Genomic DNA, 27,458 nt, shown 5'->3' on the forward strand with positions numbered 1-27,458 from the left:
CATTTCCATCTTGTGCTCAGTATTCTGGATTCATGCACAGCCATGCGAACAAGGTGAATACTGTGTCACCACATTACAACGTAAGCAGCTAAACTGTATGCTAACCAACCAGTCCAAGATGGAGTAGCTATTCAATGAGCTATAAAGCAACTGTGTAGACTTCAGTGCTGGATTTCCCTGCACATTCCAAAACCTATTGGAATACAGCTGTGGAAAGGAGTCTACACAGAAACAATGTTAGGGGCTGCTGTTGGTTTAATTCATGTGTCTGTACAACAGGCTGAAATCTGTGCTATTGCTGCTAATATACCAAGGCCAATAAGAAGAAGAGTGGTAACTTATCACAATCTACATGATGTGGAAATTGTAGAGCACTACAGGGTGGATAGAGACACACTACAGGAACTCTGCCATCTCTTGTAGTCAACTCAGAGCCAGGGCAAACCAAGGGAAACCCATTCCAGTGGAGAGAAAGATATGTGTAGCACTTAGAATCTTAGCTACTGGCACCTTTCAGAGACCAACAAGGGACATGCTGGGGTTGTCACAGCCATCAGCATCCAGGATCCTCCGTCAGTTTTTGAATGCTATGTTCCAACATGCTAGTGACCACACATATTTCCCGGTACTCCTAAGGATAGGGAAAGAAATATGTAGGAGTTCTACCCTGTAGTACATTACCCTGAAGTATTGGGTGCCATATATTGCACACATATAGAAATGAAGGCACTACCTGGGGAACAGGGAAGACTCTACATTAATAGAAATGGCTTCTACTCTGTTAACTGCCAAGTCATTTGAAATACCAAGGGAATCATTTTGAATGTATGTGCTGGCAACTGAGGCAGTTACCATGACTCACATATCTGACACACCTCCCAGCTTTATCAGATGTTCACTGGGGGAGGATATCCCACAGGGTCATTTGCTGCAGGATGCAGGTTATGTATTAGAACCATGGCTGATGACACCCATCAGAAATGCACGCACACCTGCTGAAGAATGCCATAATGAGGCACATACTCCAACCAGAAATAGTGTAAAGCATGTGTTTGGGCTGCTGAAGTTCCAGTTCCGGTGCCTAGATACATCTGGGGGAGCTCTGCAGTACAATCCATGGACATGTACTGAAATATTCAGAGTATGTGCCATGCTACACAACATCATCCTGAGAAAACAGCTTCAGTGCGATCAACAAGGGGAAGGAGCAGACATCCCACCACCAATGCCAAAGTCACCACAACCACATGCAGGTTTGGAGTCAGAGGGGGAAACAGCAGCTTCTATGGGTGTAGGCAGACATAGGCATGCTCAATATGCCCTTGCATTGGCTAAAAGACAACACATAGCACAGTCACTCACCACCTAAGGGCCTAAAACCTTCCTCCTACGCAAATGCATATAGTAACATTGCTGCCTGACAACTCACACAACCTTTACCTCCCCATATATTGGCTGTGTACTGCTTGCATCAGACAGAGTTAGCACTGAACTAAAACTGTTGCAACTGTTGGATTTACAAGGTAAGTGCTGAACCTGGAGTATATTGTGTAATAATATGAATGACTGGCATATTCTTGCATGTTGCAAGTAAAATGTGGAAGATTTGTACAGAAATGACCTTAACATATGACAGCAGAGACTTATTTGACTTATATGTGTCCATTATTAAGTAATAGGCCTCAGGCATCAAAGATTCACACAGTCCTACCTCTCAAAAGTAGTGAGGGTCACTGCTTGCCTTCAGTTTATCAACATACTTTTGTACTGGAAAGTCTTTAAAGAGAGAAATTAGAAAGTAGTGATGCACTTTGCAGTTTCAGACTTCATAACCCTCACAAGATCATTAACAATTAAGATGGAAAAATGTTGATGCTATCTGCTGTGTAACTTTCTAAGACCAATATAAGTCAAAGGTACAATTACCATTTCAACATCACAAGTGCAAATATACTAAGCACTAAGTCAACTATGCACCCTAAACATCAGACACAAAGCTTATGTATCCCTGACTCCAAAAGATACAAAACAGGGATGTGGCACGGTTATCATCACTTGCACAGGGTGTTGTGTATGTGTGTGTGTGTGGGGGGGGGGGGAGGCTAGGCTGACACAAATGGTTGATGAGTGTGTGTGAGTAAGAAAGAGAAAGAGAAACAGGCAGACATTTGGGTAAAGCAACACATGGCCAATGAGACAAAATGAGTTTTAAGTTGCATGGCTGAACCATGTAACTATTGTATGTGTATGTATGGGTCCTCCAGGTGAAATTGGTGTATGACTGTTTGCATGAACACAGCCATGCTGTGTGTTAGTTCTACGTCTTTATATGTCAGACAGGTGTGAGCCATGCATGGTAGAGGTGGAAGTTCATCATTACCGTACCTGACCATGAGAACTGGCTCTGCCAGGAGCTGCACTGGCACATCCATGCTCATGGTCATATACACTGCTACTGCCAGAATGTGACTGATGTTTGCTGGATGACCTCCCCTCATGAGGGCACCCAGGACCACGACCCCTCCCAGCAGATTTTCCATCACAGACACCACTCGTTCCAGCATGTCAATCATCTGATCCATTGAATTGGCAACACAGAGGAGGCAGTCATACATGTCAGCCTGTGCCACATCTACAACCCTAAGCATTTCTCTGGAGCACCTATGGAAACATGCCTGTGCCTCCATGATGACCCTAAACATATGTTGAGTGGCATGGGAAGAGACACCTGGATCAGGTGTAGGATGGACAGTAGGCCTCTTCTGAGCACCTCTAACAACCCTCCTGCTTAGCACCTCACCCACACTTTAGGTACGGCCAGAGTCAATGGGCACGGAAGCTGCAGTAACCACACTTCCCTGATCAATTGTCTTTCCCTCCACCTGTCCGATATCTGAGGGCTCACTGGAATGTAGGCATAGACCTATTGGCTGTATCCGATGGAATTTCAGGTGGTGGCTGTATGCCAATCTCAGCGTCAGATTCAATTTCTGCACCCCCTGACTGCACGTGCCTCTGTTTGGCCACCATCTGCTGATATTCTGACATCAGGTGGCAGAAGTCCCACACTTCCACTGTCAGGATCACCTGTGATAATAAGCAACAAACACAGGAACAATTAATATATAGTTCAATATATGCTAACAAAATAACAGTGATGCCACTATCAGAGAGTACAGCAATACACACAACAGTCCTGACATCAACAGCACACACTAAAATATTTTTTAAGTTGCTCATCAGTACTGACATAAAAATGTTTGGCTTACTATGTGTAGATGATGGTATGTTCTGTATGCTAGCTGGTCCTGGAAGAAGTTAAGTAAATGGTAAAAACAACATCATCACAATTAACAATAACACATAAGTAATACTTGTGTCCCTTTGTATGTCCGTTAACTATACTTTCAAGAAGAACTTGGATAACAAGTCCAATATAAGCCCATGTGTAATCAATCAGAATGTGTTGTTAACTGTAGCAATCTTCAATCTCCCCACCCCCGAAAAAAATTCTTGGGAAACAGAACTAACGTATTGATTTAAAATGTTTTTACTATACAAAAGTATTTAACAATTGAGATGCAAAAGCCTACTTGGAAGCTTCTCCTGGGACATGCTTCCTGTCCATGAAACAGTAGTACCAATGTCAAGGACATGTTGACAGTAGACAGGAACTCTTCATTTGCTGTTAGTGGTGGCTCTGTAGCAGGCCCCCCAGTACCCATCCAGTCACGGGCCACTGCCATTACACTCCTCTGTATAGATGAGATCATGTCAGTGGCCATATGGAGCACCTGGTCGTATGTCCTGCTGTGGCCACCCACTGCATTAATGTTTGCTACATTCTGCTACTTCAAATTAAAAAATCTATATCAGTGGCACAAATGTCATGCTGTAAACTGTATTCTGTATAACTGGAACATGCATATGCGCAATGTATGCACATTTCAATGATTACTTTCATCAATCTGTAGTGTAGTATAGTGTGTATCTGTTAGGATGTATACTTAAATGTAATAGTTCTGATAAAAAAGTTGTATAATTGTGTTAATACATTGTATGTCACATATGATGGTACTAATTTTATCTCTTTTTTCGCTCACCTCAACCCTTATCTCTCTTTTTTATTTTCTATTATGTGTCATCAAAATGTCTCCATGTCATCCATGTGTACCACATCACTAAATGCTACACAGCACACTGAGGTAGGCCAGACCCACTGGATCAGCCTGCCCCCTCTCCACTGGCTCCAGCCCCGATGCCCAGCACATCTGGGAGCCAACCTGGCAGCACTGTCTGCTGCCCCTGCACTACATGGCACCTCAGATAGTACTTCCCCTGAAGCTAATGTAGTGGTACCTTCTGAGAGCAGTGGCAGAGGTGGTGATTTCATCAGCCACAGGGAGATGCCAGGCCTGATGTGCAGGGTTGTGTATCACTCCACTGGTGTATGCATATGCTGGCTGGAGAGGCTGCCCTCCCTCAAGGTCTGCAGGAGGAGAACACATCAAGCACTCCATAATTCAGTAGAGTAAGAGGACAGTGATGACAGTCCAGCGGGTGAGGACTCCATTCTGTCTGTCTAGGAGTTTGATGGCCATGAGCCTGTGTTGTCCCATCCCTCACCCCAATCATTGTGTCCCCCACCCTTTTGTGTCCGTCAACATCCCTGCCTTGTCTTGTTTGTTTACATTTGCATCCTCACCTACCCAACTTACCTGACCCAGATATACATACATCCCTTACCCATCAGCCTCTCTTACTGAATTAAAAAAAAAATGGGCACTTGTCCCCACACAAAAAAATCATCCCATACATAGCTCTCCATTTTGCACATGTGTCTTCTTGACACACTTGATTCAGTCTAATTGGCTATATACATGATTATGTTGTTGTCACTCCTCTCTGTGGAGGTGACAATCCAAAATCAGCTAATATTCTGCACATATAATCAGTTTTTACTGTTGAAGAAATTGATAGCTATGGTTCTTTCATGCTGACCTCCTGCACATTCCTGTATTGCTTTCCCTTTGTTCTTCCCCCTGCTTGTTTTCCATTTCACCACTTTCCTCTCTACCCCATTTTAACACTTATAATCTGGTCAAAAAATAGAATCACACACAACACACATAAGTAGCATAAAAAGCAATGGATCCCTTCACTTTTTGTCCTCTATGTTTGTGCAGAGTTTTGCATCGGTCAGCAATGCCAAGCGATGAAGAGCGGTGGTACAGTGCTGCTATCTCCCTGCAATTTCACTTAACTCTGCTGTGCTACGCCAACACATAGCAACACACATACTATACAGAATTAATGTAATTGCATTATCACTGTTTATTTTAAAATATTTAAAACTATTAGGTACATCTGCATTCAAAACCAGTATCATCTGGGCTCAAAAATAAATGCTTCAATGCATTTACATCATCTGCCACACAGTCAGTTATGCAGCAAGTGTGTTTCATATACTCAGTACTAATTCTCAGACTTTAGGAATGTGATTCACATTTGCACATTGCTTAACTATGCACAAACAAGGAAGTATTGGAAATATGTATCTCACATGCGCACTTTGCCAACCGTTGCCCAAATCCGCTGCTCGCCATGCTATGGAAAAGTAAACATTATTATGTATTACTGCTATTTACTGTTCATTTCTTATATATGACATGAAATTACATGTGGAAACATAACAAACTGAAGGCCCTATCTAACAATATGTCACATATTTATAATACAGCCATGTGTTGCCTCTCCCCAAACACTGTATCTTTGGTTTCTGAATGCTTTTTTTACTCATATATCACCTACACTACAGGAATTTATATCAGTTGTGTGATATGCAATGCGCATCAGTCTGTTAACATGTAGAACTAGAACTATTGAAAATAAGCCTAAAAAGCCTTATCTGCAAGATTAGGGAAGTGATCAGCATGGACCTTATCCACAGGGACATAGTTAACCTTCAACATGCTTGACCTGACTCATTTTGGTTTTGTCAAGGGTAGATCTTGTGTATTAAAACTAGTGGACTTCTTTGATATTGACCCCAAAGAACTGGATGAGGAATAACAGGACATAGTACCTATGTAAATTATCCAAGGCCTTTGACACTATCCTCATTCAGGTATCATAGAGAAAATCCCCCATCTGTGAATTAACCTATACATTACTAGATGAATAGCCAACTGGATCACCAACAGAACACACTCTGTCAAAGTTGGAGACTGCACCTCCACAACCAGTAGAATACCACAAGGATCTGTGTTGGGTCCTCAACTGTTTGGATACTATTTCTCTGAAGTCCAGGCAAAAGTAGATGGCCTGTGGCTTACCAAGTTTGCAGATGATTGTCAACTGGATGCAGTCATATAGAGTCCCCCAACTATGTTAACATATTACAGAAGGGGCTGACATAGACAGATGATTGGTGCCAAACTCATGGACTGAACCACAAAGCAAAAAATAAAAATGCCTCATTGTCTCCTTTGGCAATGAAGTATCCCTGTTAATTATGATATATATATATATATATATATATATATATATATATATATATATATAGAGAGAGAGAGAGAGAGAGTAACCCTCTAAGCTCAAACACAGTGTTGCAAGACTTTGGAACACATGTTGATAGCAATCTACACTTTAATTACTATGTGCCCATAGTGGTGAGACACAAATTCTACATTAGGCACCTCTTAAATACGACCATCACATCTGAGACCAGGGAGGTGATAGCTCTGCTGCACTCTACCCATATCAGACCACTAATTGAGTACAATGCTCCCTTCTGTCTGTATCTCACCAGACACCTAAAGAAAACACAGAGTTTGTGAATGAGAGAATCCCGGGCCTCCAAAACATGACATGCATGGAAATACTGAAAGACCTGTCACTGTATTCAGCATCATACAGGCTGCTGAGAGGTGACCTATGCTTGGCTGGCGGAGCAGTTCCAAACTGTGGCCTTCTAGAAATGCTATACAGCTGCAAATCAAATGGGACAAGAATAATTTGCTCCAGGGATCTCAACAGGTAAAACTTAAGTTACCTACTTTCACATCTAATTCCTTTCGAGCATACTGCAGTGTTTAGGAGTTTAGGATAAACCATTTTTTCATCTTGCCTTTAAGCATCTATTGCAAGACCTCCAGTTATTGGGGAGACCACATTCTGCCTCTCAATAGTCATCTTGGGATTAGTGCTTCTGTTTTCTCCTGGTGAGAGAAGGACTGCAGTTAAATTATTTCCTGGAGACTGCTGATCACCAGAAAGCTTAATAACTGCTTTATATGAGACAGCTTGGAATCGGTGCTTATATTCTGATCCTGGTGAGAGTAGGAATAGAGTGCATTGATTCCTGACTCTTTCTGGTTGGAGTCCATGTGACTGGCACTTGCTCTAAAACCTTTTGGATAGCACTAGGAAGCCTTAAACTGATACAAACACTCAACTCTCCCTGTTAATAAGGAGAAATTAATAGTAGGCACTAAACAGCCTATAATTGCAAAGTACCTTGCTAAGGTAAGGGAAAACAGCTCTTGTACTTTAACGAAAAAAAAAAAAAAAAGCACCTAACCAGGCATGTCCAAGGGTCAACTTCTGGTGATTTCCCCTGTCCACCTGGTGAATCTGGGCATACTCGGACAATGCAGCAATTGCCTCATGTACACAGACAACCCTCTCCTCCTACCACCCAACACTACAACCTGTGAGAGATGTACTTACATACCCAAACTGGAAGCAAAGCTCTCTCCAGCCAAGATTGTGCTAGACAATCAAGAGGAGAAGGTTAATACCCACACTATACATCAAGCAATGCATAGCCCTTCAAAACCCAAACTACCAACACCCACACATAGCAACAGTGAACCCACATATGCAGAGGCCCTTAACATTAACCTGCCCAAGCAACAAGGACCTCTGAAGCTGAAATGCAAACAAACACCAATCACAACTAAAGTATCACATAGCTCACAACACCAGTGTGCCACCCAACAACAGCCCCTAAGGCAAGACAACATACCCAACACTTTAGTCATAGGTGACTCTATAGTCAGGCACACTGATGTCCCACTCACCAGGCTGAACAAGGAGAAAATTATAGTCAGCTGCCTGTCAGGTGCCAGGATGTACCACATAACACATGCACTCAAGTCACTCCACAAGTACAAATATGATTTTGTCATTGTCCAAGTTGGAGTGAATGACTTGAGACGTACCTCCCTGGACTACATGAAAAGAGACATGGAAGAGTTCTCAGATCATGTGGCCCAGACAGGTATGACCCTAGCCCTGAGTAGCATCCTGCCTTTACCCAGAATGATGCCACAGTATAAGGACAAAATGATTGACTTCAACAATTCGCTAAGCTTCTGGTGTCATTCAAAGGGTATCTGTCTGCCTGGAATGACATGATCAACAAACCACAATGCTTTGCCAGAGATGGTCTGCACCTGTCACCCCTGGGATTCAGGTTACTGGCTAAGGCTCTTGCCACTGCATAGTGCCTTTTTAGGCAAAGCTCAAAGGACAAAACCACCACCGTAACAGGTACAAGTATGCAAAATCTGAAGGTAATGCTACTCAATGCTAGAAGTCTAAACCTCAAAATGCACTCTCTCGAGGCACTCCTAAAAATGGAGAACATTGATATCTGTGCAGTAACTGAGACCTGGTTCAAGGCTGCAGAGAGCACCCCTGCAATACCAGGCTACAATTCTTACCACACTTTTTGGCCATCAAACCAGGACTGAAACACTAAAGGTGGAGGAGTGTCCATATTCACCGAGGATATTCACACCTCCAGGCTACTTGCCCAACACAATGCAGCCAAAATTCTCCAGGTGCAACTAACACTAGGTAAGTCTGCAATCTAAATTGTAGCTTGCTACAGATCCCCCACCATGCCCCAAGATTCTCGCTACACCTTTCTAAACATACTGGAAAATATTAAAATGCAACCAAACACCCTAATACTGGGTGATTTCAACTACCCTGCCATTAACTAGGAAAACTATTCGGGTACCAACACCTTTGTCCAATGGTTCTTGGAATTCATAAATTCCAATGCCCTGGATTAACTAATGCATAGTCCCACCAGGGGCTCTAATATCCTGGACCTGGTCACTACCAACATGGGAAATTGATACTCCATGCCAGTGGTCAGCCCCTCATTGGTTAGGTCTGACCATACGCTAATCACCTTTAACAACTACATCCCACCCCCCCTCCCCCCCAATAAGGAAACATCCATAAAAAACTTCTCCAAGGCCAACTTCATGCTGCTCAAGTCAAAAGTGATAAATTTCATGACACCCATGCAGACAGGAACTGAAAGTTCAACTGCCGAATCCTACACTAGAACACTGTACGAGTACATCCACTCATGCATGAATCGTGCTATCCCAAATAGAACCAAGATGCTCTCCTCCAAAAATAGGAAGCCAATCTAGTGGTCCCCTGTCATAAACAAACTATACAACAGAAGGAAGAAACTGTTACAGGAAAGAGGAAAATCCCAGGATGCAAAAAACTCCCTTACCAGCCTCAGTAAGAAGCTGAGATCCCCTCATAAAATCCACCAAAGCTAGTTACGAAAATAAAATTGCCAAAGATTCCAAAGACAACCACAAGGCATTCTATAGCTATGTCAAGAATCTAATCAGCAATGCTCAGATCTGCTCTGAGCTACAACAGAATGGCATTAAATATACTGATGCCAAGGACATTGCCAATATCCTGGCAGATCGATTCAGTGCCAACTTCACCCCCCTCTCACCCCCTAAAGGGCCCATCTCAGTACATAAAGATTGCCAAATTCTGGTAATCATGGCCACACAGGTAAAAACCACACTCTCCAAAGCTAAGAATACAGCATCCATGGGACCAGACAACATCCAGGGATGTGTACTACATGAACTACAAAATGAACTGGCACCTCACCTAAGTGTCATGTTTAATCATAGCCCCACCTCAGGCTTCGTGCCCACTGAGTGTTGCACAGCTACAGTTATCCCATTCCACAAGAGGGGATCCACTTTAGATCCTGGGAACTACCATCCCATCAGTCTGACGAGCCTGATCTGCAAGGCCATGGAACGTATTATCATGGAACTTATAAACAAAGACATTGGCAACCTTCAAACACTGGACCCCACCCAGTTTGGGTTTGTGAAGTGTCTCATGAACCTGACTGACTTCTTCAAATCAGTCTCCAGAGCTGTGGGCAAGGGTAAGGCAGTCAGTCCACACAGCCTATCTGGACCTCACCAAGGCCTTTGACACCATCCCCCACTCTGGAATCATAGATAAATTTACAAAGCTGGGCATAAATCCCTACATCACTTGATGGGTTGCCAACTGGCTTACTGACAGAATACACACTGTAAAAGTAGCCGACTCCAAATCCAGCTCCAGAGAAGTGACAAGTGGAGTACCTCAGGGTTCAGTCCTGGGATTGCTCTTGTTTGGCATCTACTTCTCTGAAGTACAGGCCAACACTGAGGGACTCTGGCTAACAAAGTTTGCAGATGACTGCAAACTGGAAGCTATTATTGAATCCCCAAATGATGTGGATATTCTACAAAAGGGCCTTAGAGAAACAGATATTTGGTGCCATAGCCATGGGCTCAAGCTCAATGCCAAGAAGTGTATGGTTATCTCCTTTGGGAAAAATCATGTACCCATTAATTATCACATAGGTGGCAGTACACTAAACACCGAAAGTGTGATAAGAGACTTAGGAACACAGGTGGACAGTGGTCTCACCTTCAATAACCACATCTCCACAACAGTCAGGAAATCCTTCTATGTGGCACACCTCATCACTAAGGGCTTTTCATCCAGAAAAAAAGGAGATCATTGTCCCACTGTACTCATCCCTCATTAGACCCATCATAGAGTACAATGCCCCATTTTGTATATACCTCACAAGACATCTGCAACAACTGGAAAGGCTGCAGAAGCACCTCACTAAAAGAATCACAGGCCTAAAGCAGATGCCCTATGCTGACTGACTAAAAAACTCCACCTATACTCTGTCTAATATCATCTACTCAGAGATGATCTTTGCTTTACATACAAGGCCACATCAAACCCAGAGCTGTTGGACATGCTACACTTAAAGAAATCCCAATCCATCAGAGCCACATGCTCTAGGGACCTAAACCTTGTCATCACAATGAACAAAACAAGCTGGAGGGATAGGTTCCTGACCCAGAGATTCCCCATACTCTGGAATAGGCTGCACATACATGTCAAGCAGAGCGCCTCCTTGGCCCTCTTCAAAAGGGACCTTGACAACTGAATGGGAGATAGGAAATTTACTCTGGGGATCATGTTAGTCACCCTGCTAGACACAGGTCCAGGAAAGTAAATATTGTGGGAAGAAATAGCCAGGTAATTGTTATGGCTAGGCTTGTATAGGCCCTAGGACCGATAGCCTAGTACCAACCTATGAAACTAGCTTGTGGCATAAACAGAACATGTTGGGGAGACAGATATATATCTCAGTGATTGTCAGTCCTCTGTAATAGGTTCTCAACTGAATGGGTGATTGTAAATTTATGGACAGGGCCAGTCAGTGCTTATCACAAAATTGCTCTGCTAACAATGAACATCTAACTATGCTCAATAAGGGTACTTGTATTTTTACACAGCTAAGCTTGTAAACACCCTAGGACCATTAGGCTAGTAACCTCCTATGAAACTATGAAGCTATGAACCTATGCATGCCTCCCAACATCTTCTCTCCAACATGCCCTGATTATGTCATCCACTATACGTTAACCTGCAGTCTTGTAAATGTTGGACTTCTGCCATGGTGGTTGTGTAAAGTACTGAGTTCTGTAGTCAGTGTACTTAGGTGGGAATTCTGTTCTTACTGCAGTCAAGTGTGTGTGTGTGTGTCTGCGTCTGCATCTAGCCAGAAGAGCAGAAGTGTGTATCCTACAGTTACCGCTCCCATCCCATGTATTGACAAATATTTTGATACTTGCATATGCCTACACATCCATTTCATGCAGGCCTCCCAACATCTTTTCTCCAGCATGCCCTGCTGATGTCATCCACTATAAGTTGTCCCACAGTCTTGTTAATGTCAGACTTGTGCCTTGGCTCTTGCATAAAGTACTGAGTTCCATAGTCTATGTACTTAGGTAGGCACTCTGTTCTTACTGCAGTCAACTGTGTGTGTGTGTGTGTGTGTGTGTGTGTGTGTGCGTGCTTGCACTCATGTGTCTGCATCTAGCTAGAAGAGCAGAAGTGTGTATCCCACAATTACTGCTCCAATCCCATGGATCGACAACTAACTTGATACTTGCACATGCCTACACATCCATTTCATGCAGGTCTCCCAACATATTCTCACCAACATGCCCTGCTGATGTCATCCAATATAAGTTGACCTGCAGTCTTGTAAAAGTTGGACTTGATCTGCGGTGCCTGTGTAATGTACTGAGTTCTGTAGTCTGTGTACTCAGATAGGTAGGTGTTCAATTCTCACTGTAGTCACCTCAGGTGTGTGTGTGTGTGTGTGTGTGTGTGTGTGTGTGTGTGTGTGTGTGTGTGTGTGTGTGTGTGTGTGCATGCACGTGTGTGTGTGTGCTTGTGTGTGTGCGTGTGTGTGTGTGTGTGTGTGTGTGTGTGTGTGTGTGTATGTGTATGTGTGAGTGTGCACATTTGCTTGATGTTACAGAGAGTCTTTTACACCAGAATGTGGAACACTGCTATTACCATATTCCCCTCAACAGACAATGCGGATGTCATCAGCTATATCTTGTTTGTGGATGTGCACTATTCCCACCAGAGCAGGGTCAGAGACTAAAGACACCTCATCCTATATGATACAGATTACAGTGAAATAGCTTTCAATCTATTCACATACATCATGGCATTGTTTGTAGGCCCTGTATTTTCTTGGTGAGAAATCATTGTGGTCTCTCCATCTGCTGCATGTGTCTGGTAAGGTACATGCAAAATATAGCATTATACTCTATTAGTGTTCTGGTGAGGTTTGAGTACAGTGCTGTAATATAATCCTAAAATCTGAATACGATGGCATGATTATAATGTGCACAACATAGGCTTTCAATAATAGGGTGGGCACTTGGTGGTCTAAGTTCAGATCGTTATCTACATGTGTTCCCAGCGCTTGCATCACTGGGTTTCAGCATAGCGAGACTGTTGTCAATGCTGTAATTAGCAGGAAATGCCACTTTTCAGAAGGACAAGATAAAACCACATTTTTGCATTCATTTGTAGAACATGTGGCTTTGTCAGCAATTATTTGTCTGTGTTAGCCTTTCCTGTAATATGTTATCATCATAGGTGGTGTCAGTGATTGCACCCAGTATGCAAGAATCAGCAAAGGCAATAAGCCAAAGGTCGAATACTTTAGCCTGAACCACTGAGAAATAAGTTCCAAATTGCAATGAGCCAAGCACAGATCCCTGGGGTATGGCAATGGTGACAGCTGTACTGGTTACAGGTTGATTTACCAACTTTCAGTTGTGTCAACGAACCAGTTGATTACGCACTAGTGACATATAACTCTAGCTGGGAGAGTTTCTCATTGATACTTACATGGGGGATTGTGTCCAAACTCTAGCCTTGATCAGGATAGGTAGTATGCACTGTATTTCCTTCATCCAGGTCTATTACATGAAACCAATGGACTGTGGCAACATCACAGATCATATATGGCATGACTCAGCACTTACACCTTCCTGACACAGCTGAATACACACAAACACACCCTCCACACAGAGTGTGTTCCTGTAGAAGGGTGTACATCAACATGCATCCATCTGAGTTGGGGGAGACAACACCTGATACATGCATGTATGGACACATACTGGCTCTCCTCATCTATGGGGTAGACCAACATGTCATCATGGAACTTTTCTAAGTGGACACTAGTAATAACCTAGCTGTGTGCAACAGAGCTGTGTGAGTTATTAATGCTACATCATGTCTGTTACATCTGTTAGATGTCCTTAAAGAGGCCATCAGGGGCATGCCTGATGACAACACTATCATCCTTTTGAACTTGACAACCCCAAGGCATTTGACACAAATCCACACTGAGGTATTCACTCATCACTGTCAGATGTGGCCATAAACATCTATATCACCAAATGGGGGATGACTGTATCACATAAGTTGAGTGCAAATATGTTGAAATTTGTGAAGTGACCTATATCTCAGGTCCAGTGATAAGGCCCGTACAACAGTGGTATATGCTAAGCCTTTTTCTCTCCTTTATTTAAGTCACAGATGTCACGAATGACATACACATCTTGTAACTAAACAGCTGTCTGAAGGGCTACAGATTGTGAGCAATCATGACTCCAACTGTGATATTAGTATAATACAGACAGCATCAACATACACCAAAGATTTCTGCCACAGCCATGACAACACCTGCAATGACACAAAAACATGAGGGGATTTGTTATGTCAGATAAAGAAACACATAATCCAAGTATAATGTAGACATCACACCCTATATTCAGATCAGTAGGTATGTGACCTGTGTCTTGGGGATGATGGTATGTGGAATGTCCACCAGCATGTGGTCACAGAGCTGACTACACCTTTGAATGCAACACAACTACTAAGTATGTGAAGGACATCCACATCATAGGCCATAATACCTCCACAGTTCACAGCCTTCATCACACCAATAATGGAGTAGAATGCGCTCTTCTTCATGTACCTCCCTTCACATCTTCCATTGATGTGTAACTGAAGTGTATCACCTTTGCCATAGTGAACAGTCACACATTGTATTGGCCATACCTAAAATATTCTTTTTGTGGCATAAAACCCCCATCAAGTTGTTAAACCAGATGCATATTTGCTACCTGTCCTGGTGATGCACACAGTACACACATAGGTGTTTGACAACAATAATGGCATGGGTAACATCTGTGATGATGTGGATTGAGCTATATATATATATATATATATATATATATATATATATATGTGTGTGTGTGTGTGTGTGTGTGTGTGTGTGTGTGTGTGTGTGTGTGTGTGTGTGTGTGTGTGCCATGCACACTAGTCACCTAACCTGTATTGATCACAATGTCACATACAGATGTAGCAGTGTCCCTCCTAACACCTCCAGCAGATGTTACTGTGCCAAGATAGTGTGCATGATTATTCTCATAGAGTGTGGATGTATCATAATAGTTGTACAGGTGTGTTTGTGCAGAATCATCTCCGATAACTCTAAATCACATATGTTACATCAGAGGCATGGGATTAATCAGGGTATTATGTTGATATTGTCCATGATTGTGCTTGTTTCTTTTAATGTTATTATAAACCGTTACCTGTGTCCCACTTGCTGAAGACCTCTGCTGAGGTTACACTCATATTCAGGCAAATTAGTTTGCACAGCTTCACAATATGCACCCTACCTAATTGTATGTAACATCCCTGATTGATGTCCTCTGCATTATTCATGTAAAGATGCTTATCTGTCATAGACATATTCCCTATTTTTGTGTCACCTTGTGTAACAGTCACATAATAGACACTTTCACTGTACAGTCTCTACTGTACCAGATTGATATGTGATTGGTGTTACTGCTACAACTGTCTTTCATTGACATGCCCTTATCTGCTGTACATTATATTGTTTCACCTGGCCTCTTTCCCTGTGTTCATTCCTGTAATTCATCTGTGTGTCCCTATTCAACACACATGCATCCCCTGAGTATTTATTTTACATGGCAGTCCATATACCCTTACAGATCATTTATACAACTTTAGTACAGAATGCCAGGAATGGGATTTCACAATAATCTGCACCACAGATGAACTGTACTGTGTTTGCAACATATACTTAACAATCATACCTCTCGACTGTCAGGATTTTCATAGAATGTCCAGATTTTTTACTTTATATCTTTTGGTGTGTTCCTTATCAAATTTGTAGTTTTCTGCCATATCACTGGGATGATCTCAGGACTGATGTGACTCAATAAATACATACATTTGAGTTTCAGACTTCAAATCCTTCAGAACATGTATCTTAATACAAACCTTTGGTTTATTCTAACACATTTCTAAAGAACAAATATGTCAAATGTGTCCCTGTTTCTGGGTCATTGTCCCCCATTATGTTGGAGTTTGTCCAGATGTCTTGCACTAAGAGATTGAGAGCTATCTGTTAAGCCCTGGTGAGCATTGTGGCCTTCTGCACAAAACCGCGGACCTTCAGTCCTCTGATTTAAACAGGATTAATATCTGTGTTCACTTACATGGTTTTCTCAAATCCTTGCTTATTTAAGTTTAAACATGGTGCACAGCAAGAAGTCGATGATAATCTCTTTGGTCTTGCTTACTTTCAGGTCAAGGTTGTTCCCCTTGCACCAATTGATCAGAGATCCCACCTCTTCTCTGTATGCCTGTTCGTCCTCCAATGTGATGACCCCCATGACTGTGGTGTCATCAATAAACTTGATTATATGGTTGGACTTGATCTTAGCATAGCAGTCATGGCAGTCATGGGTCAGGATGTTGAACAACAGTGGGCTGAGAACACATCTCTGTGGAACCCCATTGTTAATTGTGATGCACTTTGATGACTTCAGGAAAAGGAGAAAAAAAAAGCACTCAGTACTCCAGATCAATGGTGAGAGTGTGGAGACGGTTAAGAGTACAAAATTCCTGGGTGTACACATATTAGAGAAACTCTCATGGTTAGGAAACACCAGCCAGCTGGTCAGGAAAGTGCACCAATGCCTCCACTTTTTAAGAAGGCTGAAAAAAGCTAAGCCTCCTCCTCATATTCTCTCCACCTTCTATAGAGGTGCAATAAAGACCATCCTCACCTAAAATTTCACAGTGTAGTTTGGAAGCTGCACAGTTGCAGAAAGGAAGTTGTGAGGGTTGCAGAGAAGATAACAGGTTCCAGTCTTCCACTGATACATCTTTTTAGCATCTGAAAGACCATCAAAATAATACAGGACAACACACATCCTGCACATGGACTGTTTAAGCATCTGGCATCGGGAAGGAGATATTGCAGCATCTGCTGCAAGACTACAAGATTCAGTAACAGTTTCTACACTACAGCGATTAGATTTCTGAACTCGGACACTAGTCCCAAGGGTCTGGACACATTATAAGTCAGTTTTTATTTATTTGTGCAATATGTACTTACATATATTCCAAGCAAGTGCAATATTTATTTATTATAACCATAGTCGGTATTATTTAACTCACTCAAGTGCAATTAGACAAATAACTTAGGCATTTCAATCTGTGGTATGTTTTGTATTACTTTAAATAGGGTAGTTAATTTAGCACAGGGGAGAGTATTCTTGTCATAGACAAGTGTTGATGAATGTCTCTGCTCTTTTTTGTGTGTATTCGGAGTAGTATTGTATTTGTTAGTCATGTTTATTCCTCTGCTTGTATGTGTTGTTTAACTTTCCTTTGTAATCTCAAGAATTGGGCTGATGCACAAAATTTCTTTTAGGCTACATGTGTGTAGTTCTAAATGACAATAAAGTTTACTTTGACTTTGAATATGCAATAAGCGTTGCTGCTCACCTTGCATTACTGTACACACATGTAAACTCGTGTTTATCGAATCTCAGGGAGTAAGTATTGTTTAAGGTTTGTAATGCACTGACATTATGCAGGAGTACATTGAGTGCCCTGCCACCCTCTTCCATATAGGTAGATAAAGACCACCCTTATGTAAACGATTGATCAGCATTGTTGTTGTGGTTGTAACAGCAAATGCTGAACAATTTGGGAATGCTCGAGAAAGTTTGTTGATACTAATCCAGGTTTTAGCTTAAGAAAGAATCTATGCACTGTAGCAGTGCAGATGGACAAGGCTGAGCATTCTCTAAGATTTTGAGAAAGGTTTAGATTTGTTGCAACTTGTTTGAAAGTGTCAAAAGTTGGACAAAGAAAGATGCACAATATCCTCACCTTACAGGTCCTGAGGTAGATAAGGTGGAGATTATGCCCTGGATGTAATAGCTTATTGAAACAATTCTAGAATTTCCTGCTGCTCTTGCTAACAGCTTTGATCTCAAAAGATCAGTAATGTGCTTTTGTTTGGTCATACTTAGACAAAAATCCCACAAAGTAATCAGAGGAAGGTTCTCTGGTCTGACTGATGATTTATGCAGGAGACCATATTAGGTGGAAGCTACAGATAGGCTGCACTGTACTGTAGAACTGAATAGCACTGAATGGTTAGCTGGGTAGTGAAGTCCAATTAAAGGTTTCTAGCACAAATCTGGTCATATTTCTAGTGTAACAGAACTTTTCCTTTTTGTGGATTTATTATGACCTCATACTGCAAATATCGGCAGATGGCCATTGACTGAATCAGCCATGACTTTGAGATCATGAATATTAAGAGGTGCTGCTAAAAAAGAGGCAATCCAACATCTTATAGGTTTATAGGTTACTTACTAGGCTAGTAATCTGTGAGCATCTTCAGGAGCTTAGCTATCCATTTCCAATAAGTTTCTGGCCCTAGTATTTTAAGTACGATTTACCCAGAGCCCCTTGCATCATGAATATGAATAACCCAGGGTCAGGCAGACATTAACATGTTACCTCTGTCTATAAAGGTCATGGGTGTCAATCCAAGGGTGAATGTGCAGTTTCCCACCCTCAGATTACAAAAGACATCAGTCGTGTTGGAAATATTTATTAACTGAGAAGGGCCATGGAGTGATATATTTAGGATCATAGGAGGTTACTAGGCTAATGGCCCTGGGGCTCTTACAAGCCTAGCCAATAGTTTATCCCCAAAAAAATAAACCTCAGTCAGCACCCATGACCCCTGTCAGTGAGGGACACAGGTGGAACCCCTGGGACAAATGTGTGGTTTCCCATCCACTCATCAAGGTTGCGGTTGAAGAGGGACAGTGAGGTACTCTGGCATATATGGGACGTCTATTCCAGAGATGGGCAGTCTCTGGGGGACAAACCTGTCTCTCCAGCAGGTTTTGTTGATGTTGAATATTAGATTTAGGCCTTTCAAGCAGGTAATGCGTGAGAAGTTAGACTTATAGATCTGGAGCATCTCTAGTAGGTAGTGCCCGATATTGCCTTATAGACAAGACACAGATCACCTCTGAGCAATCTAAATGATACCAAGTAGAGTGATAGTGATTTGAGCCTGTCCCCATAGGACAAGTGTTGGAGGCCATGGATTCTCTTTGTGAGGTATTTCTGTGGCCTTTCCAGTTGGTGCAGGTGTTTGGAGAGGTACATACCAAACAGGACATTATACTCTATTATTGGCCTAATGAGGGAGGAGTATAGGGGGGTAATAACCTCCTTTTTTCTGAATGCAATCCCTTTACTTATGAGATCCAACCAAGTAAAAGGCTTTTCTGACCACTGCCACTACATGATAGCCGAATGTGAGATTGTTGTCAACCTGAGTACCCAGGTCTCTCACCACAGGTTGTGTGCTTAGGGGGTTGCCGTTGATGTGGTAATCAGTAGGGGCTATGTTTTTACTGAATGGTATGATAATACATTTTTTTGTGTTTAACTTGAGGCCCTGACTTTGGCACCAGTCATTTGTTGCTGTGAGACCCTCTTGCAGTATGTTAACATCATTAATGGAGTCAGTGACAGCACCCAACCTACAGTCATCTGCAAACTTGGTCAGCCACAGGCCCTTTGTCTTTGCCCGGACCTCTGAGAAATAGATGCCAAATAGTAGGTGTCCCAGGACAGATCCCTGGGGAACACCAGTAGAGACAGGTCTACTGTTGAAGGTGGAGGCACCTATTTTGACCTTGTGGATCCTATCAGTTAGCCAGTTGGCAACCCACCTGATGAGATAGGGATTTATGCCAAGTTGTGTTAACTTTTTGATGATGCCTGAGTGGGGGATTGTGTCAAAGGCCTTGGCCAAGTCAAGGTAAGCTGTATGTACTGACATTCCATCATCCAGGGCCTTGATGACAGTCTCAAAGAAGTCATCCAGGTTCAACAGGAAAGATCTGCCCTTGACGAATTCGAATTTGGGTGGGGTCAAGTGCTTGAAGTTCATCTATATCCTTGTTTATGAGATCCATAATAATGCACTCCACGGCTTTACAGATCAGACTTGTCAAGCAAATGAGGCAACAGTTTCCCAGGTCAGTAGTAGCACCACCTTTGTGCAAGGGGATGACAATGGCAGTCCTCCACTCTGCTGGAATGAAGCTTGTACTTAGGCTGTGGTTGAAGAGGGTGCTCAATGGCAAAGCTAGTTCTTGCTGGAGATGGTGCAGAATACAGCCTGGGATACTATCAGGTCCCATGGAAGCTGTTTGCTTTGCCATGGATAGGGCCTTTAACACTTGATCTATGGAGATGTGAGGTGTGGGACAAGTACCAAGGATGTCAAATGGGCCTTTGGGGGGGGGATAGGGCGGTGAAGTTTGTGCTGAAGCTATCAGCTAGAAGGTTGGCTAAGTCAACAGGATCAGTGTAAGTGGTACCATTAAGTACTAATTCGGAACAAACCTGGGCTTTGCCATGGAGGTTTCTGATGTAACTGAAGAAGGCTTTATGGTTTCCCTTTGTTTTGTTCACTAGTTTCAATTCATAATTGGCTTTCAAAGTTTTCACTAGTGATCTAATTTGCTTGTTGAGGCTGAGGAGGGAGTTTTTCCAATTTGGAATTTGTTCCTTTTTACCCTTGGACAACAGTTTATTCCTTTTGTTGTAAAGCCTGTTGACAGAGGATGTCCACCAGACAGATTTGTGTTTCCTTGAGGAGCAGGTTTTAGTTCTGTTGGGTATGGCTGAGGCCATGCAGTTCTACAGTTGCTTGTGTACTACATTGGCGTACTGTTTAGGATAGTTGCCTGCATCCTCTGAGGGGAGGTGGTAATGTGAAACTACTGATACCCTCCCTTAGGAGGTTATAGTCAGCTTTTGAGAAGTGTTTTAGCCTGGTTACAGCTGGGGTGGGGGGTAGTATAGAGACTTCAAATGAGACAGACCAATGATCTGATCTCATCAAGGAAGAACATACTATGGGAGTGGTGCACTGGTCACCCATGTTGGTGAGAACCAAATCCAGAATGTTATCTCCTCTACTGGGGAATGAGACAAGTTGGTCTAGTGCATTACAACTGATTAAGTCAAAGAATCGTTGGGTGAGTGCATTAGTGCAGGAATAGTTCATCCAGCCTGTGGTTGGGTAGTTGAAGTCACTAAGGGCCAGGGTGTTAGGGGGTACCTTGATGGAGTCAAATAGGTCCAGGTAGGAGGAGTGGGGGTCCTGAGTCATGCAGGGGGGGGGTTATACCTGTCTATAACTTGGATAGGTGTCTTGCCAACTGTCAGTTGCACCTGGAGTAATTCCAGTGTGTCATGCTGGCAAACCAGTCTGGAGGTGTGCCTGGCCTTAATGAAGATAGAGACTCCAGCACCCTTAGTTTTTCTGACCTCATTTTGGGGTTGGAAAGTGTGGAATGAGGTATAGGCTGGCAAGGAAGGGGTGCTCTTGTTTCCATGACTGCAAAGACATTGGCATCTTCCAGTGTGAGGAGAGCTTCCAGTGAGTGCATTTTCAGGTTAAGGCTCCTAGCATTAAGCAGCATGACCTTCAATTTGTTTTTTGACAGATCTTTTATGTTGGAAGATTTGTCTTTGGGACATAGCCTAAAATAGGCACAATGGGGGAGGCAAGAGCTTTGGCCAAGATCCGGAACCCCAAGGGTGACAGGTGGAGGCCATCTCTGGCAAAGCATCGAGGCCTGTCAACCATGTCATCTCAGGCAGACAGATACTGAATCCCCTTGGAAACACACCAGAAACTAAGCCAATTGTCAATTGTTGGTATTGTGGTATCATTCTTGGTGAAGGTAGGATGCTGCTTAGGGCTAGGGTCATACCTGCCTGGGAAACATACTCTGAGATCTCAATCATTCCTCTCTTCATGTAATCCAGGGAGGTACATCTCAAGTCATTCACACCAACATGGACAATGACAGAGTCATACTTGTACCTGTTGTGGAGAGACTTAAGTACATGCCTGATGTGGCAGATTCTGGCACCTGACAGACAACTGACTGTGACCTTCTCTTTGTCAAGCCTGGTGAGGGGCCATCAGTGTGTCTCACAATTGACTCGTCAATGACTAGTATGTTTGGTTTATTGTTATGCCTTATGGGCTGCGTTGGTTTATTGTTATGCCTTATGGGTTATGTTTGGGAGACACAGGTATGTTGTCTGCTGTATGTGATGTGTTTGGTGTTGTGTGTGGAATATTTGTGAGTGTATTTTGGGGGTCTCTGTTGTTTAGGTAAGTTTTTCTTGAGGACCTCTGCATAGGTGGGTATGTATTGTACTTGGTTATGTGATGTGGGTGGTGTGGTGTTTGTGCTGGCAATCTCCCCTTTGTCAGTAGTACTGACTGTGGTGCAAGAGAGCATGGATTCCAGGTTACTGATGTAGATGCATTTATTGCAAGTAGAAGAATCATGTGCTAGGAGAAGAGGGCTGTCAGTGAGTATGAGGCAGTTGCTACACTGTCTCAATATGCACATGTCAACCAGACTGGCAGGAGAAACTGATGGGAATTGTCCAGACATAGTGTTCTGAATACTTGGCGGACTTTTGGAGAGAGGGTTTTGATAAGGTTTTGTCCAGAAGAGTGTAGACCACAAACCTTCTTAAATGTAAAGTAACTGCCCTGAAGCATAAGTGCTAAAACCAAAACTATGATGCTTAGAATAGCAGATAAATTTAATCAAGCTACTAACAAGCAGTAGTAAATGTCGAATAAGAGCACTTGAACACCTAAGAGCACATAGCATAGCAAAATAGGGTAATAAAGTCGGTAGAAAGTTACAGTGAGAGTTGCTGAATAAAGTGTAATTTTTTTTTGGTAAGTGGAGAGGGAGGAAACAGAAGATAATACAAGATTAAGAGACTAAGAGGATTGGCCTTCCCAAATTGCTCTCTCTGTACACAGTAGACAGAGGTGATGAGATGGGACTGGTAAGAGTGTCCGAAATTAAAGAAGCAAGGGGGTAGTCCTTCCCAAATGATCTCACTGTACTCAGTTGAGTGAGCAAATGAGATGGGTCTGGAAAGACAAGTTTACAACAGTGGTGGGCAATTCCAAAGCCACCAAGTTTAAGAATACAACAACACTTGGGCAGGAGGGCGGGAAAAACAAACTGCAGAGAGAGACCACCACTATTCAATTAATATTCAATGAAACGAATAAATAAATGCAATACAGTTTTGTTAACTATCACTGAAATAGAACAAGTGCAAAAAAGTATATTTATATCAGCTTTGTATGTCCAGATGGTTGCAGAAGTCACAGCCAGTTAAACAGCTTTGCTACTGAGTACAAATATACAGAAATGTAACTAAACCAGTATGAGTACCAGGCTGCCCTTGTGGGTAATTCTAGTCCCAGACAATTATCCAATGTAAGAATGAAATCCTGCACTTGTACCTATAAGATGAGCACCTTAACCACTGTGCCAGCCTCCTATCCTTTGAGGTGGCTTATAATCATCATGCCTTGTTTCCAGTCTATATCTAAAGTCCTCTAATACAGAAATCCGTCCGTATGTCTTATTAATCTATATCTTGTTTTTGTCAGCCACTGTTTCACTGACATCTGGCAGAACAAGTCACAACACTACAGCATTAGCTTTTACTTGGACTAACATATGCATCCTGTTATCACTATAAAAAATCTGTTTATTGGATAGATAGAAAGTCAAGTCAGGCTACTATGGAACAGAACTGCAATGCCTCCTGCACCCCCTGATTTAGCATATCATAACCTAGAACAGATATTTTACAGTCTTCTGTTCCATTATTAAATCATGTTGCAGAAGCATGTGGAGTATAGCTAAGCATGTTATGATTTTTATTTTTAAGACTGTATGTATTTATATTGGCAGTTTTAAGGCTCACAGATTTAGACCTTTTATTTCACATAGATCAGAAGCAGAGAAGCTGACAAATGTCCATGGGTTTAGCTTGATCTCTCCATTTAGTACATTCCAAAAAAGAAGCATCAATGAGCCATAGTACCTAAAAATTGCTATTGCCATTCCAAGTCCACTTTTCTTGTGACAGAACACAACTGTGTATTTTTAGGTGCTGAAATTACATTAGTAAGAAAAGATTTCTTAGAAAGGCAAGCAGTAAGTATATATAAATGCCTGCAGCTATTCATTATAGAATATAGTTCCTCCTTTAGGATTAGGCAGAGAAATAGTGTGTTTATATTAGACACAGTATTTAATTAAATTGTTCTATTTTTATTCACGATCCTTTTAGTTTTATGACTCTTTATTTTTAGGGCCCATTATTATGTCTTTGCATATCATCTCATTTATTGTTTTATATTTAACTCCCTATCTAATTGTTAAGACAATAAACTTACACAGATTCTGCGCTGGTAATTAACTGTGTTAGAACATTATAGTGATTGTCTTATTAACCCTCTTCTAGAAAACAGAAATCTAAAAGAACAAGTAAATACAATTTGCATCTACAATGCTGATGGCTTAGGGAATATATATTAGAAACTTTTTTCCACTGGTAGGATAATGGATCATTGGAACAGCTTGTCTGAACAAGGACCAGACTCAAAGTCACTGAAAAAAAATGAGAATTTGTGAGACAAGCAGGAGGTAATTATTGTGGAGAGAATAGGCTAATGTCACGTATCATCTGCTCTTTGTCCAACAAAGACAGCTGAGAACCCCGGGCAGCTTAAGCTATTTATCAACTGGATTAGAGGGCTGGTCAGTGGACCCTTTTCTATTATGCCCCAGATCACAAATGCAATGGAAGTATTATATTTTCTCTACAGACAGTTTGGTGTAGCAAGTTGCAAAGTATATTTTTGAAAAGTGGAAGGAATCAAAGAACACTGACGAAACCCACACAGAGAAAACATGCATACCACAAAGAGGTGGTGACTGGAAGTCAGGACTAAAATGCAAAATGTAGAAGAGTATCCCAAACACAGAATAAAGCAACCAACGGCAGAATATGAACAATTAAAACAAAAGTAAACGTTGGTCACACACAGCTGTAAACAACTCCTTTAATGTAAAAGTAAAAGAACGAAGGTGAGCGCTTTCACCTTCTGTTTTTTTATAAGTCTGATGAAGCGGATTGTATCCGTGAAAGCGCGCACCTTCTTTCTTTTACTTTTACATTAAAGGAGTTGTTTACAACTGTGTGTGACCAACGTTTACTTTTGTTTTAATAAGTCAGGACTAAACCTTGTGTCCAAGGGCTGTGAGTCTCACTGAGCCACTACAGTCATATTCCATTGTTTTACGTTATGTAACTCACCTTGCATTTGGTTGGGTTTTACATACAGACAATATACAAAGAATTTTCAATCAGCTAATCACACATGAAGTACTAAGGATGTGGGTGAGAATGCTGATCATACCAAGCTACAGGGAATCCGTCGTTTACACTGTGCAATGGCATTCAAAAGGCATCAGTTTTCTGGCACTCTCAACATGCCTTGCAATTCCCATGACAAGTTGCATAGTTAGAAACCACATTTTCATGCTCTTCTGAACAAAGAAGGTAATTCAGAAGACATTCTCTGCTGTACAAAAGAATGTGACAATATTCAACACAGATTGTGGACTTTGTTCTGTAACAAACTGCCTTTTAATACTGATCTAATTATATCTACCAGATACAGAATGCCCTTCACCATTTGCTTGGTGAAAACAGGAACAATTTCCCTAGTATTCTATCTCTGAGTTATCCATTCTGTACAGCTATATCATCCAGTGAGTGTTATCCCATGGTAAAACACCAGGCATGTCACAGATAAGTTTTTATTTAGCAAATAACTCTATGGTGACATATCACAGGTGCATTGTACAATGTGATAAGAAACGTATGCATGACGCCTGAATGGAAAAATGTACTTTTCTGCAGTCTTTGTTAAGCAGACCTGTAATTTTAATTGTTGAAACTATACTGACCACTACAAAGTGTGATTTACCACTTACCAAAAGGGTACGCTGTGCTTCAGAAATGTGCACACACACACACACACACACACACACACACACACACACACACACACACACACACACACACACACAAACAAATAAAAACACATTTCATACCAACAGTACCAATGACACAGATGGCAAATAGTATCCTTTACACAAGAATTGCAGTTCAAAATGTTTGCATTCAGGTTCATTTTAGACTGATAAATGATAATCTATTATTACAGTTCATCTAATTAAAATCATGGAACTGGCAGAATGTCACATCGGTCAGCATGAATTGTGTGTTTTGAACTGTACTTTTTTTGCAAGGAAGAAAGTCCTTACAGCCCATGTACCCTATTACTTAGATGTCACAATTCCAAGGTCATAAAGTGGGGAAAAGGGGATCCAGTGCTGTACAAGGTGGAGCAAACTCAGAATCATAATGATTAAAATTAGATGTATAGGATGGAGCACCCAGAGGAAACCCACATGATCACAGGGAGGACATGCAGACTTTGCACAGAAGGCACCCAGCCTGAGATTCAAACTGAGGAGCCTCTTGCTGTGAGGCAACAACATGAGAGACAGAGTGTATATTGGAAAGATCATCTCTGTTGTCTGACCTTTGTCTCCTTGCTTTTTAGCAGTCATGCTGAGAATATTTTTTTTTCCTTTTTTGATCCCCTCTGACCTCATGATAACAATCCAACCTCCAGTGCTTCACATCCACGCTGGGTATACCAGCCATCCTCCTGCCCTCTGGACTACTCTGGTATTTGCTGAGGCTGATCTTGGATCCTTAGGGCATCCTGGGAGCTTGACCATCTGTGCTTCCATTCTGAGGGATTCTTTTTATTGGCCCTTTCCACTTTTTTCTACCCCCCCCCACACTCATCGACCATGTCCAGTGGTAACTCCCCTCTTTGGACCAAGCCACCCCTTTAGAAGCATAATCAATGAACACCTCACACTCAGGATGGGCATTCCCATCCCTCCCTGCTATTCCCTCAGTCATCAGAGTCATTAATTGAGCCTGGGTCTGCTGGGCCTCAGTCAGGGCTTTATCCCTCTACTCCAGTGTAGCAGTGAGAATTATATTTTTTTATCTTACCTTGCTTGTACAACATATGAGATCATTTTTAGACATCTTGTACTACTGAAGGGAGTTGCTACATTTTATATAATCTTTTAAAAGCCAGTATTGCATTAATGAGTGATTGGGATCAGCTGATTGTGCCCCCCAACATGTGCCTGGGGCAGTTGCCCCTCTAGCTGCACTCTAACTATGCTACTGGTACTGTGTTTTGATCACATTCTGTTTCTCATTGCATATTTAACGTAGGAAAAAAAGCTAACACTGTGTTTCTTGAGTCACAGAAATTAAAACAGGTCACTTAAGACTACCTGTGAAATGAGGGGGAGCTAAGAACTAGACCTTTTATT

This window comes from Protopterus annectens, chromosome 2.part1 (assembly GCF_019279795.1).
Source record: "Protopterus annectens isolate FY-2018-M chromosome 2.part1, PAN1.0, whole genome shotgun sequence".
Lineage (NCBI taxonomy): Eukaryota > Metazoa > Chordata > Ceratodontiformes > Protopteridae > Protopterus > Protopterus annectens.